The sequence below is a fragment of the Fukomys damarensis genome, unplaced genomic scaffold, assembly GCF_012274545.1.
Source record: "Fukomys damarensis isolate Sample0158 unplaced genomic scaffold, DMR_v1.0_HiC HiC_scaffold_21, whole genome shotgun sequence".
Taxonomy (NCBI): Eukaryota; Metazoa; Chordata; class Mammalia; order Rodentia; family Bathyergidae; genus Fukomys; species Fukomys damarensis.
Window position 1 is genome coordinate 33160158 of NW_022900933.1, and position 15429 is coordinate 33175586.

A 15429-nucleotide genomic window follows, 5' to 3' on the forward strand; every position below is an offset into this window, starting at 1 on the left:
TATATTTATAATTATAAGAATTGATTTACCGGCCCATATATGTTTGTACTTGGAGTCACATTGTATACAATATAATTTCATATATAATACATACATGAACAGTCAGACCAATATATCTATGGCATTAAACACAGAATAGAAGTATTCAGGAAAAAATTGCTCAGGTAACCCTGAATATATATACTTTTTTCTGCCATTATTCTCAAAATAATACAGTGTAACAATTATTTATATGGCAATACATGGTGTTAGGTATTATATAAGTAACCTAGAGACGGTTTAAAGTGTCCGGGAGAAGGAGCATGGGTTATACCCCGACATTCTGCTGTTTTTTACATGATGGACTTGAATCTGGGCAGATTTTGGTGTCCCTAGGTCCTGGGACTGCACCCTACAGATACCCTAGGCCTGCAATCCATGTAACACACACGCATGCCTCTACCATCAGTTCCAAAGGTTGCAGGGTCTCCCAAATGCCACATAACCCCTAACATGAGGCTGAACACTGGCTGCTGTGCCCTCTTCTTTCGTCAAAACGCATCATCTGATCCGCCATCCCCAGGATCCAGAGAGGTCTGAGGAAGGAAGAGCTTCCAGCTGGGGGCTTGTGGACCTAAGACACTAAGGTATCATCTGCCCTTTCTGGATCTGAACTTTGAAGTGTAAACCATAAAACTTAACTGGTGGTTGTGGGTCCCTGGACTGTATCTCAGACACTGTCGTGGGCTGCATCCTGTGGCCTGCTTGGTCCCCAGAGGAGTATTAGCTTCTCATCGTGCTGATGGAAGACCAAGGGCCAGAATGTAAGTGGCAGAGGGGAGTGAAACCAGGTCTGCAGGTCCCCTGTTTTCATCACACCCTCTGATCCTGAAGGTTGAAGGCGGTGACAAGGGTTAGTTACTCTGTGACCCTAAATCTCATCTCTCTGGAGTTTTCCACCCCAGCTGGGAAGGAAGCAGCCTTCATGGAGCAGGGGGTGGAATCCAGGCCACCTTGCCTTTGGCTGTGGGAAGGACCCCCAGTCAAACCCCAGGATGGGCATTTGGCAGCGGGCAGAGTGTCAGGGCCTCACAGCTGCTGGGGTTTCAGCCTCTTTGCTCAGTCTAAATATTCTCGGGAGATACCTTGGGAGGTATCTCAGTCTTTGGGGTGCAGGGTACTGGGGCCCAAAGGTCAGGTCAGGCAGGTTGCCAGCGCTGGCCAAGGAGATCTGCTCAGGCTGCAGGCCTCAGGCACACACCACATTGGGCTTTTCTCCCTTTGTGTGTCAGGGAAGCTGAGAGCCAGAGAGGGAACACAACTAGCCCGAGGTCACAGAGCCTGTCCCAAGCTGGGAGTTCTGCTGTTCTACAGCATCCTGGACACTGTGCCCATTGTGTGGAAGGGGAGACTGAGGCTCTGTCTGGAGCAGAGTGCCCTGGTTTCTCCCTGCTGACCTGAATCTGGGTGAGTATCTCCTGAGGGGTCTGAGGCCCTAACGACACACCTTGGTAGTTTGTTTATTTATTGGCATACACTGAAGAAGCCAACTCAAAGGGAGAACGATGAAGAAGGTAAGACTGACAGAGGGGAGGAAGGAAAACAGGAAAAACAAATGTCTCTCCTGATTTTTGTGACAGCTATTCTGTTCCCCACTGGCCCAAAGGCCACAGTGCCAGGTGGTGCTTTTGAGCAGCAGCGAAGGAAAGCTCAGCAAGTGCCACAGCTCCGTCTCGTGTCTCCTGTCCTCACACAGTGCTGGGCACAGGACTCCAGGCCTCTGACCCAGTTTCTGCTGGGGCCCTAGGAATGCCAGTTCCTGCCATCTGTGCCAGAGGCAGGGGGTGGAAAGGATGGGTGGCTGGGGCTGGCCCGTCCACCCCTGAGCCTCCAGCAGCTGCTGTCTGGCCCCACCCTCTGCCTGTCATGTTTGTCTCGTGGACCCTCATCTAGGCCCCGGATGCCAGGAGAGGCCGGGGTCCGGAAGCCCCACCTCCAGGCAGTGGGAGAGGGTCCTGGGGAGGGGCTGCTCTTCCAGGCTTGGCTGGGAACCTTAAGGCAGAGCAGAGCAGCTGGGACCCCTTGTTTTCCTTTCTCCCCTGTCTTTCAATCTTTTCCTTCTCTCTCTGCTTTCCCTGCCTCTCTTTACACTTCCCCTTCTAAGTCTGTTTCTTTAAAAAGACAAAACCAGCACATTAGTAATCTATTGACTCTTACTTCATCATTGCCTCCCCGCAAAAAATCCCTCTCAATCCCAAAACTCACAGACTCATTTCTATTCCTACGCATTGGTTACAACAAAGACGGTGCTGAGGACAAACCGCTCTGATGACAGCCACCTCCTCCAGGTAGGCCGGGGCTTTGTGGCCCAGAGATATTTTTGTGCCTCTTCAGGAAAGGTCTCCTGGATGGAGCCTCTGAAAAATGTACAGGCACCTTATGATGCATGGGTGGTGCCAGGGATATTTCTGCTGGGTGCACGAAGTTGCTCATTGCCAGTGTCCTGGCCTTTAACAAGGTAGAGGAGGCCATGGGTTTGAACATGGGCCCCGGAGGCCCAGATACCAGGGTTTGAGTCCTGGCTCCAACACCTCACAGCTGCCTAGCCTAGCCTAACCACACAGAGCCTTAGTTTCCCAATCTGAAAAATGGAAGAAACAATCACCTCCAAGTCTTGGCAACTGTGAGAAGAGTCAGTGAGACAAACAGCCCATAAATAGTGGCTCATAATAAGTGGTCAATGAATGCCGCCTGGTAGTGACTGTGATTCTTCATCATAAGGTGGGTTATAGCCCCCCTCCCAGGCAGAAGGTGCCTCCCCTGGCCAGTACTAGTCAACCATGACCTTGCCTGTTTGCATAAGAAAGGATGATGCAAGCTGGATGGCACCAGAGGAGGTTGTGCGGCAAACAGGCCTGGCTGTGCTGGGGGCCAATCCCGCTGTTTTGGAAGTGACTGGAGCACCCGCACTGGCTGCCTCTCTCCACGTTTCTGCCCTGGGGCCTCTGGTGGCAAAGATCAGGCCGGGGCTGGGGCACAGGTCCCTGCTGGCTCTGCCAGAGCTCCTAGGAGCTCCCATCAGCCCCTGCCTTATGAGAGGAGATTGTCCTAGGGGTGGAGGGTCCTGGGCCCCGTGCAGGGCTGAGCTTCCGCCCTGCTGCAGGTCTTTGTCATCCACCTGCCCTCCCTTGCTGGCCACTTCACCACCTAATTCTTGTCCACCCATTCTCACCCAGGAGTCTTCCCGAGGAACCTCTTGATGTCCAATTCCACCTGCACCTGCTCTGCTCAGAAGCCCTAGAATGTGCTCCATCTTCTGCGGAGTGCCTGTCTCCAGCTCTCCTCCAGGCCGTGCCCCACCTCTGCCCTCCTCCATCCTGCATAGCCCTGGCCCCCCAGTGTCCCTGCCTTCTCCACCTGGAGGCCCCTCCTCCCACTCTGACACCAGCCCACCTGACCTTTCTAGGGCTACTGCCTCCTTGAAAGTGTCCTCATGCACCCACGTATGCACACACGAGGTAGTCTCTGTTCTCCTCAGCTCTAATGAGTCTCATGTAGATAACATTTCTCATTCTGATCCTCTCTAAAGTTGCAGGTACGGCCCATGGCACCTTGACGGCTGTCAATCCCACAACACTGCGCATCCACGGGCCCTCTGAAAGGCCGCATTGAGTTGGTTCCCACACATGACAATATCCTTCTGTTTGCCTGATCCAAACACTTTCCTGAAAATCATCTGTCCGACACAGGCATTGCCCAAGACCTGTTCACCCAACAACAACATCTCCGTGTGTGTTGGCTCTGTGTGTGTTGTTTTGAGAAGTACGCAGCAGTAATATTCTAGTCCAGCACCCTCTGGCAGAATGGGTAAGTACATGCAAATCCCGATTCTCTGTCTCCCAACCCCAGGTGAAAGCTGCCAGTGTGCTGTTGAACTTGGGAGAATAGGACAGAGACACAAACGCAGTTCAACTGCAAGGATTTGGGGGTGAATCCTGCAGCCCCAAGTCCCGGCCAGCCCAGCAATCTTTTGCAAGGTCCCTATATGAAAGTTGAAAGCATGCATTACCTGTTAGGCTCAGAAGCAAGGGTACAGTTCAGGGCAATAGAAAGGATCTTCTCGAGAGTGTCTGAATTCAGAACATGCTGCCTGAGTTTTCTTTCTGTCCTGGCCCCGAGCTGCTGACTACTGTGCCAGGCAGTTCTGAAACGCTATCCTTTGAAGCAGGGAGTTTATTTCAGGCCCACCGCATGACCACTGGTGACAAGCCAAGCTATAAGATGCTGCGAATCTCAGATTTCCTATTTGAAGATTGCACCAAGGAAGCCACAGCCCTGCCTTTCATTCCTCTGGGTGCATCAGAGACAAACTCCCACTTCGGGGAGCATCTCAGGGCTCTGGCCCTCACGTGATGTCGTCATCTGTGATCCTTGACATGGAGGCCATATATGGATATGTTTCTGGAACTACGCAGGAGGGAGCGAGAGAGGGAGAGGAGTGAGATGCAGAGGGTGAGACGCGGGGAAACAAGGAAGGAGACGGGAGAGGCACCAACTCGGGAAAGAGAGTGAAGAGCAAGGAGGCAGAAGGGGAGAAGGGAGAAGAAAAGGCAAAAAGGAGAGAAGGCAGGAAGGAAGATGAACAGAATGAAAGAGGAAGAGGGGAGATAAAGGATTGGAATCAAAGGCCTTCAGGGAAGTTGAAGTTCCATGCAGAGCAAAGGACAGGTGGGAAAGCCTGACATTCAGGACACCAGGTGTCCGGTGCTAGGTGCTGAGGGGTGGGGCTGGGGTGGCACAGAGAAAAGGGCACCAATCAACCAACCAACACACATGCAAGCATGAGGGCAACCCCTGGGCCCTTCCTCCTCCAGGCCCAGGGAAGCCAGCCCTGCTCCGGGATGGGTGCCCTGGCAGACGGCATGCAGGGCACTGCCAGGTGCTCACGTGCCCATGCATGTGTCAGAGCTCAGGCCCAGAGTCCCGGGCCAGGAAATGTCCCTAGGTTTATGCCTCTAAAAGGAAAGTCATTTCCATTTCAAAGGCCCTTTCCCCTGGGGGATGTTGAGTTTATAGCAGCCTTAGCAGGAGTTCTCACCAGCTCCGGAGAACTTCAGGATGTCTGGACACCATTTCTAGCATTCTATGTGCAAAAAATTCAGTGAGGAGTCCAGAGGTAGGACTCGTGCTGAGGATGGGGGCGGGCAGGGGACACCATGGGTCCCTAGACTGTCTCTCAGCTACTCTGGCACCTGCAGAATTGTGCATCTCTCCAACTGGAACAGCACCACGGCCCACTGTGGCTGGGTGGCCCCGAGGTTATCTCAAGCTCCGCCCCTGGCAGACCTTGTGCGAAGGTGAGGGAGCAGGAAAAGGTGGGGAGGAGCTGTGGGAGACTCCTCAGCAGAAGGAAGCCCTAGGGACTTGGGGAGTCACCTCCCTTGGGTTGAGCTGCTTCCCTGACCCCCTGTGTAGGTAGGTCAGCCATGCCTGGGTACCAGGCCGCTCTTAGGCTGACCTTGCCTAGGCCTCTTAGTCCAAGCCAACCTCTTGATGTCTAGAGAGCTAGAGAAATGCAGTCTCCAAGTCCTCTGGTCTTAAGCCTGGGCTCTGCTTTTGCAAATCAAAGAGCCAAATTGTGAGCAGAGTCCCAGGGGGTAGAGGAAGAGCCCAGGGTGGAGCACAGGGGAGGGGCAGGCCAGGAGCACTTAAGGTGGTACAAGAAAATGCCACTCTGCTCTCTGTGGAACAACCTTCCTTCTGGGCCCTCATTTCCCAGTTGAGGCCCAGCTGTGTCTTCTCTGAGGCTCCCAGCACATCAGGGGCAGAGCAACTCACATGGAGTACTGGGCCCGTAGGGAGCATGGCCAACAGGATCAGATAAGAGGAACTTCTTGGACATAGGCAGAGATAGCATTAGGATATCCGGCTGAGTGTGGAAGGTGAACAGTGTGGCCCAGAAAAAGGAGCTGTGCTGGGATTGGGGCCTGGGCCACAGAGCTGCCTGGGCACTGCTCTTGAGGTTGTCACCTCTCTCTTTAGCCCTCAGCTGCTCAGCACCAACATGAACTTATCCACTAACTCAGTGGTTCCCAGCCTTTCCTGTGCATTAGCAGCAAATCAGACTCACTTATACATGCCCCTAACCCAGGGATTCTGATTCAATTCATCCAAGTCAAGGCCCAAATGGCACTGATCTTTAATTTTTTACATGAAGTTTAATATTACCCCTCCCCCAAATTATGCCTTTCATAAATGTAGAGCTCCATACGTTCTCACAAACTGATCGAACTCAGAGAGAATATCCCACCCTCCCACATGCCGCTCCCAGCCCACGCCTGCTCCTGCCAAGCATTTGCCTGACTTCAGGCCGCAGAGGCTGCTGGGACATCTTGGGAAGGGAATCGTGGGTCTCCTCCCATTGAGTGGAGCACTCTGACGCACTGTGAGATTCACCCCTAGAGCTCTGTGTGGTCCCAGGTGGCTTCATTTCTGTGTAGCATTCTGCACATATCCACACTACTGCTGGAGGATATTTGAGTGGTTCTAGGTTTTGGGTGAGGATGTGTAGCTGAGAAGACTCATGCTAGTACACATCTCTTGGTGAATACTTGTACCCACTGGTGTGGTGTATAACCCTCGTCTGGGAATCACCAGTCAGCATTCAGACATATGTTCAACTTTAACAAAGCTGCCAGTTTCCCAGAGTTGTGCCAATCTGCTCTCCCATTGTTTCTGGGTTCTGGGCTTCTGGGGTCTCCTTCCAGAGGTAGTTTCCAGGTTCTTCTTTTCATTAACAAAGAATTGGAGATGCGCCTAAAAGGTAGTAGAGTTTTACATTTATGGGCCGGGTCGGATAAAGTACCTTACAGCAGGAGAGGGGACTGCTGGAAAAGAGAGAGCACAGCAGTGCAGAGCTCTGCGGTCTGGTCCTTTGGTATCCCTGCTTCTCAGGAAGAATTGAGGACGGCACTCTCTGACTGGCTCCATGTGCAGGACTTTAGGAACTGCTCCGCACAAGGGTCCAGGAACTGTAATTAACAGGTCACACCCACTTCCCAGTCAGTTTGCCACACCCTAGTCTCCTGCTTCACCATCAGCCTGTACAAGAGCTCCACGCCTCACCAGCACTTGGTATCTTCTATCTTTTTTTCATATTATTTATTCTAGTGGGCATTAGTGGTTTTAATTTTAATTTTCATGATCCTGATGACATAGACTGAGCGTCAGACAAGTCCTGGCCTCAGTGATCTCTGGAACCTTTCCAGGCCCCTAACTGTACAACCCTTAGCATTGGTCATAGGAACAAGTCTCCAGGGAAGGTTCCTGTGACTGAGAAAGAAGTGGAAGGGGGATGGATGCAGAGAAAGAAACCGTACAACCGGTCTACCTGCACGGGAGCAGGAAAAAGGACTCAGCCACCAAGGGAAACTCTCACATGGATCCACACACCGACCAAGGGGGTTCTGTCCTGGTCCCAGCAGAACCTGCCCACCTCCTCTGTATCCCTTACTTGGCTTTATTGTTCTCCACAGTACTTATCACCCCCTTACCTGTTATTCATTTATTTGCCTTTTGTTTGTTGCCTATTTCTTCCAAGTACATACTTCGCCTTTCTGTTCACTGGGTTGTGCCAGTTGTAAGTAACAGTTGTGTGCATGTGCTCTCACGCAAGCCCCGGGGCAGGCTTGGGAAAGTACTTGGTGTTGCCCACCAGCTCCAAACTGGCCCTTGACCACACATAGGTACGTATACACACACACACACACACACACACACACACACACACACACACCTTCCAGACTTCCCTCTAGGTTTATGTATTCATTATCATCTGTGTTTCCATGAATCAAGGTGTGAATGTGCTGGAGAGGCCACTCTGAGAGCCCCACATTAGCAGCATTCAGGGGGAACAAGACAGCACATTTTCCCTGGACAGAGACACCTCTTCCAGGAAAGAGGAAGGAGAGACCCAGGAAGGGATGGTCAGCCAGGGAGGCGTGGGAGCTGGGCACAAGGTTAGTAACAAGTTCTGGGACAATTCTGACCCAGAGATGGAATATCAGCCACTAAACTAAGCACTCTTATGGGGTTGGTGCCCTGGCCCCAGCCCTGGCTGCCTCTCCATAACAGTTTATTTGGGTTTCAAATAACCAAGCTGAAGAGGAGACAGATCCAATCCTTGCCCTGGGCAGTGTTTGGGGGTGGGGGTGGGGCAAGAGCCAAGTCCTAGGAGGGGGAAGGGAGCCCAGGGAAGGGGAAGGAGGAGGGAGCAAGGAGCAAGTCTGGGAAAATAAATTTCCCTCCTGTCTTCCAGACACACCATCCTGCTGGAGTGCTGCGGAAGCTTCTTCTGGAAAACGGGAACCTCAAGGGATAAGGCAAACTCCAGGGAGAGAAGATGATCTCCCCAGTGACAGGAGCAAAGTGACACTGTGATAGGCAGGAGGGAAGGACACCCATCCCACGATTGCAGCACACCCACATGCAGGATGCACTCAGGGTGATGCCGGTCTCCCAGCAGTGGTTCCTAGGCCTAGGGAAGGGCACTGAGGCGTTGGTCTCCCAGCAGTGGTTCCTAGGCCTAGGGAAGGGCACTGAGGCGTTCTCATGGGGCCTTGCAGCCAGTGGGGCCTTCCTGAGTCTGACTGATGCTTCAGACAAGAGTGAAGCACACAGGCCGACAGTGGAGGAAGCAGGAGCAAAGCTATGGCCACAGCGGAATGCACAGCTCTGGGCTCTAAACACCACTTCCCACACAAGTCCCCAGTCCTCCCAGATCGGGAGCCTGGCTGGCAGAGCCCCTGTCCCTGCCCAGGGCTGCCCCAAGGAGGACCTGTCTGCAGCAGCCCCCAACCTGTGTGCACAGGCTGCCTGCTATGAGCTTTGACTCTCTCCCTGGCAGGTTCTTACCCCAGAGAGCAGCCCAGCAGGGTGGGTCCTGGGCCTGGGGTGAAGAGCTGGCTGTCTGCTGGGGGCTTGCTTGGCCCACCCTATGCAGGTAGAAGCTTTCTTGATGAGGACACTGCCCCACACAACCCAGTGCCCAGCCTGTGCCATGAGCCCAGCCCATTGCTCACCTGCTGGCCTCTGAGTTTCTGAGTTCAATTTCATCTTCTGCCAGTAGTGGACTGAAAACTGCTATGGGCATTCAGGCATGGGGGAATTAAGCAGAAATTCTAAGCTCAAACTGCCACCAGGGCCCATCAGGCCTCATTCATTGACCGGGCTTCTTCCCCCATGAACTTCTGCAGAAGGGCAGGTCATCTCCCAAGGGCCTTGGGGTGCACAATGCCAGAGGCTGTTGGCCAAGCCACTTGGAGTCCCCAAAGCTTGGATCACCTTTGGGAATGTAGAGCAAATTTGAACCCCAAGTGGCCCAGAAGCCTAAATTAGCTGCTGAGAGCAGGTTTTCCATGAACATAAATGTGTTCTGGGCAGAGCTGACAGATTTCGGTCACACATCAGTTGGAAGCCAAGGTTCCCAACAAGACCAGACTGCAGCAGACCCTGCCTCCTCGGTGGGACCAGACACGGCCACGTTGGACTCTACACATCCTTCTGGACACAACAGCTCCTGGCCGCTTGGGCAGCACCGGTGGACCCTGGGGGAGGAGTCACCATCTTGATGTTACAAGCCAGGGACTGAGGTCCTCATGGGACCTGCCTAGCTCCAGCAATGGTGACCTCCCCTCCCCAGCACACGCCTCTGTCTCCAGAGGGCTGAGGGACATAGCAGCCAAAAACCATCAGGACTAGACAGGCCTTTGCAAGGATGGGAAACTGAGTCTGGAGGGTCATAAGGGCCTCCAGTCCTCTGAACAGTGCTAGTCCATCACACCTCCTACACCAGGGTGGATTTAGGGGTTGAATCACATCACACCATGGACTCAAAAACACCATGGACAAGCCGGTGGTGGCGCATGCCTGTAATCCCAGCACTTGGGAGGCTGAGGCAGAGGATTGTTGTGAGTTTGAGACCAGGTCTCCTTATCTATGCAAAAGCAGAAATGACAACAGCCAGGGTTCACAGGGAGGCTGCAAGGGTTGAGTGACATATATGTGTGTGCTTATGTAATGTACAATAATGCCGGAGCACTCTGTGTGCCTGTGTGCCCACACTTACATTGTACATTGTATATATTGTACATTGTACAGGTGTGATGTATGTGCATAGAGAGAGTTCATTTTATGAAAAAATAAACCAAAATTTCATAATAAAATAATAGAATAACAATAGCTAATACATTGTATATCATTGTCTTCAAGTAGTTAGAATATAAGACATAGCTAAAGAAGATTCATGTAAAGAAACTATTATACATTTGTTTTATTGTATTGTATAATATATGATTCTTACAGATGTATAAGTAAATAAATATATTTATGGTGGCCAAGGGAGCCAGGCTGGGGAGCAGGGGAGCTGAAGAGTGGGAGGGCCGGGGCCTCCCCACCCCACCAGGGTGCCTTTGGATCTTGCGTGGCAGCTGCCAGGAGGGTGGGTGTTGGCATCTCCAGTGCGGTGTAACTCTTACCCAGGGAGCCAGCTGTGGCTAGAGCAACACGAAGACCCAGCCATGGGGGGACAGGAAGGTTGGGGCTCTCCCTTAGACAGGACAGGGATGCCTTGCTGGGTCTCAGCCACCTGCTGCAGCTGGTGCTTGCACAACACATGCCACGAGGGCCCCCAGTCAACACACAGGCAGCTGACTTTCCTCACAGAGTGACAGGGGCAGGGAAGAGGACGCAAGCATCCCCCAGCTGTCAGGGGAGCAGGAGGCCACTGAGGCTTGCAAAAGAAGTATTTGCTTGTCTCCTGTGTTCCAAAAATAGAGTCTTTCTCAGTGCATTCGTGGGACATATAAACTCACAAGCACACAGGCGGGACAGGCCCTGGCACAGGGGAAGGGCTCAGGCCTGGCCCAGGGTGCCCACCTTACCCTTCTAGAAATCTCTCCTGCTGCAAACCTTTCCCATCTCTGGAGCCCTGAGAAGTGGAAGCTGTAGTTGCCGTGTACAGCTGTTAAGAATACAGAACAAGCTGGACCTGGTGTCGCATGCCTATAATGCCGAAACTGCGAGAGGCTGAGGCAGGAGGATCACAAGTTCCAATCCACTCTGGGTGACTTCACAAGACCCTGTCTCAAAACAAAATAAAAATAAAAAATGGCTGAGGATGTAACTCAGTGTCAAGGTGCTGGGTTCAACTTCTGGTACTCAAAACCAAAGCAAAGCAAAGAATACAGAACACACCCCAGACTTGGCTTCTCTGAAATCAGTGGCACAGCGCTTAGCTCCTGAGTCCCCTGAATTTATTCCCTAAGAACCAAAATTCTAGATGTAAATCAGGTGGATTTCAAACCCAGCCCACCTGAATGTTTTCAAAACCCAGAAACAAAAATGGGGGGTGAGTTGGGAATTATTTTGGAAGATAATTATTTTGTGAATTTGTGTGTCCAAACTTTATCACACATAATTTCAAAGTAACCACTGGCTAGACAAATTCAGTTAGTGTTTGCTGTTCCTCTTCATGCACATGGTCACCCTCTAGCACACCCTTGCACACCCATCATCATGCACACACCCCAGGGATGTTGGCCCTTTTAGGAAGCTCAGGGTTACCATAGCACCAGCACTTCATGGCCAAGGAGGGGGAGGCAAAGACTCGAAAACATGTTTCCACGTTTGCTCAGGTAATGCCGATTCTGGAGTTTTAAACTGTCTCTTCTACCCAGGATGCTGAGGCGGGAGGATCAGTTCAGAGCCAGACTGTGCAACTTCATGAGATTCTGTTTCAAATGTAAAAAAATAATAATAACAACAGGGCTGGGATGTAGCTCAGTGGTGCAGTGACCCTAGTTCAATGGCCAGCATCACACAGCACATGCACACCTTTCTCTCTTCTTTCTTTTCCTGCCTTACTTCCCAATTTTCAAGGTGTCACTGAAGTCAGCCAGTCCCCTCAAAACTGCACTGTCATAGTTCCTGGCCTGGCACCTTCAGAGCGTGTGACCCAGGCAAGGAGGCCCTGGCCTGCCAACCGCCAGAGCGTGCTTGGTGCCAGATGCCCTGCTGTCCAGCAGGTCCTTGGGGTGAGGGCAGGCTTGGTGTAAGCTCTCAGCTGGCTTCACAGTCTTCACCTGGCCCTACATTTAGTGTCACTCCTGCCTTAAGTGTCTGTGAGCCAAATGTCCAGGGAGGAGGGATGGGAACTGATGGAGGAGTGGGGTGTCCTGAAGGAGGAGGAAGAGGAGTCTGGGGAGGGTTGGGAGCCAGTAGCCAGGGGAGGTGCACACGCCCTGAGTCTTGGCAGATGGTCCTTGTCTAGGGCACAGATGTGAGCATTGGCGCTGCTGTGTGCAGCCCTGGAAATCCACAGGGGCTGGGTGGGGCCAGAGGGACGAAGGGAACAAGGAAGGAAAGACAAAGCCCTGGGCTCTACTGCCTGCTAGTGCAGGTAATGGGGAGGCTTTTAAGGTAAGAGGGGCCAGAACACCTCAGCACAGCCCATTGGAGTGAGACCTCAGGGAGTGAGGTCCCTTCAACCTCCAGCCACATCTGCTTGGCCTTGACTCTATGCCTCTTGCTAAGCAGAGGCAGCTAGGGAACCTGGGCCTGTGTGTGGTGTCTGGAGCTCTGTCCCCATTCCTGTCTTAGGGAAAAGTCTTCTGTAAGATCATTGCGAGGATGCAGCCCAAGGAGGATTAAGAAAGCCTGGTTTCCTTTCCCAGACCATGCCAGCTGCCCAAGGTGCTGCCAGCCCCAGGCTCTGCTCTGCCCCCACCCCCACCCAGCAGGCTGCCCAGGGCATCCCAGTTTCCTTTGCTGTCTGCTGCTGGCTGGCCCAGCCAATGGGAGGCCCTGATGCGTGGCACGAGAGACAAATCAAAGGCCTTCCTGCCTCCGGCCCCACCTCTGCTGTGGACAGCTCCTGCGATGTGACAGGTTCCTTAGGGCTGCAGGACCAGGCGGGCAGCTGGGGCTCATCATTTCCTGCCCCTGCTCCTGTGGCTCCAGGGTGGTAACACAGCTTTCAGAACCCTGGACCCCTGTCACCCTTCTGCCCTTTCATTCCCTTCTCTTCAGTCAACACTGCTGCATGCACCTGGCCTGCTGTCTTTTTTTTTGGTACCAGAAATTGAACTTGGGTCCTTGCGCTTTCAAGGCAGGCGGCAGAACCACTGAGCTAAATCCCCGGCCCTGGCCTGCTGTCTTTTACAGGTAGGATCATCAGATAAAATACAGAAGGCCTAGCAAAATCTGAATTTCAGATAAACTACAAATATTAGTTATACTAATATTTTTATTTATACTATTTTTCTTATAAGTATGCCCCATATACGGCACAGGATATGTGATAACGAATAGTGACTTGCTGCTTATCGGAAACTCACATCTAACTAGCTAGATAGCTTGTGTTTTTCTTTCTAAACCCGACAGCCCTACTTTCAGGGCCCTGGCTAGGGCATCAATGTGTCCCACGGGGAACAGAGCATTTCCAGCCACCTTTCCACTTTCTCCAGGAATAGGTAGACTTGGCGGCCCTGCACCCTGCAGGCAGACAGAGTTCGGAGCTCCTTCTTTCTGATGTTGGGTGGCGGAGGCTCCCAAGATGAGGAAGTAAGAAGATTGATCAAAATGTAACCCCAGTCACGGGTCATCAGTCCCCAGAATGCCTCCAGGAATATGGGTGCCCCAATGACCTAGGACACACCCCAAAGGCCTCACCCCTACTGCTAGGTTCCACCCCTGAAAGGTTCCACCAACTCATCGCTGAGGACCAAGCCCCTGGCACGTGAACTCTGGGCAACAAACCACACCCAACCAGGCAACACCTACAAAACATGGCAGAGGATAGAGAAGGGACATAGGAAGGGTCAGGCGATTAAGAGCATGGCCACAAGCCAGTCTCTGCTGCTGGAAGCTTAACAACACCTGCTGGGAATCCTGAGAGACCACACCTACACAGTGCCCAGGCTGCTGCACTAAAGGGAGCTGGGCAATGTCACCCAGCTGGTGGGCAAGGGCTGTACCTAGGAGTGTGATTACTCTCTGGCACTTGCGGCCTCTACACTGGGCAAAGGAAGGCTGGGCCAGACAGGCATGGGCCAGTGGGTGGAGACCAGGAGGTCAGCAGTCAGGAGCCATCACTGCTCTGCCAGGAAGCAGCTAGGGAGGGGTCTGTAAAGCCGAGTTCCAAGGTGAATTCTGATCCTCTGAAGGCAGCAAGACCGTGAAGTGAGTGCACTCAGCCCTCCCACCTGCTGAGCTTGTGGTGAGGAGGTGGGCGCTGTCTCCAGTGTTTGCCGGCCTGGTACAAAATGAGGATGCAGGCCGCTTATTCAAAAATTATTATTTCAAGACAGCAGCAGCATTAAGCCAAGCGCCCCTGAGTGTGGGGCCCTTGTACAGAGATTAGATGCAAAAAGATTTTATCAACTGCATGTTCAGGGCTCCTGTGAGATAGTGATGAGCTGAGGGCAGCAGGTGTCTGAATGAGCACATCATAAACATCCCTCATGGGGAGCAAGGTCTCCTCCTCCAGCCAGAGAAATAGAGGATCAGCAGCTGCTGCACACCCTGGGGAGCTGGACAGACTGTCCTCAAAAGGGCGAGCTGGGCTATTGACCTTGGCTAAGGCCCAGGTCAGAGGGTTGGCAGCCTTGGACCCAGGATAAGAAACACAGACAGACAAGAACTGCAGGCTGCTGGGTAACACACAGCGATATTCCAGTACGGAAGCCTGTTGGGGCCAGAGCACACTGCCCAGGGTACCGGTTGCTGGGTCTCAGCCTCTGCTCAGGGCAAATGCTGCCAACGTGTGGTGCTTCTGTACACACAACTCTCAGTGTCCCCCCGACATGTTCAGAGGGGCACATGGCCTCCTCCTGCCCACCCTCTGGAAAACTCTCAGGATTCATCCAGGAGGCAGGGAGCTGATATATCACTCCTGTAGGGACCAATCCCCACCCACCCCTCTGCAGGCCACCGTCTCCCTCCCAGGAAGGCCCTGCCTCAGAAGAGCTGGGCCAGGCATTGGTTTTGGAGAACCTCAGGACTTGCAAGGGTGACTCCCCAACTCTGAGAAGGGAGTCTTCCCCTGTGCAAGGCAAAAATGGGGTAGGAGCCTGGTACAGCACGGCTGGGCCAAGCTAGATCCAGGGCACAAGAGTATCCCTGGGATACTCTGGGTCTTGCTTCCTCTTCCACCAGGGCTGGCAGAGGGTGGGGTGGGTGGATGACTGTCCCCTCTGGAGCATGGTTGCTGAGCAACAGGCCTGGTGTCATCCTCACTCTACTCAACCCTACCCTGGCTTCACCTCCACCCATTCCTCAAAGCCACCTCTGCCTGCCAGTCCCAACAGCCAGCTCCTCTGCTCTGCTCTGTGTGTCTCTTTCCTTCATGCCCCAGCTTCAGGGTGCCCATGTCCCATTGGCCTGGCAGGGAGT

At 52.9% G+C, this 15429-nt stretch overlaps 1 protein-coding gene and 1 long non-coding RNA gene across 2 annotated transcripts in view; one reads left to right on the forward strand and one right to left on the reverse strand.

Annotated features, from left to right (window-relative positions):
• Window positions 1–4783, reverse strand: part of Asb2 (ankyrin repeat and SOCS box containing 2) — a 34109-nt gene extending 29326 nt beyond the window's left edge. Inside the window, 1 exon segment of the mRNA XM_033766822.1 lies at window positions 4049–4783. The gene's annotated coding sequence lies outside the window, so the exon portion shown is untranslated.
• On the forward strand, window positions 1893–10093 carry LOC117287136. The gene is made up of 3 exons (XR_004518347.1): window positions 1893–2327; window positions 3216–3846; window positions 8297–10093. It is a non-coding gene; the product is annotated as an uncharacterized LOC117287136 (long non-coding RNA).
• Window positions 10094–15429: the final 5336 nt, after the last annotated feature.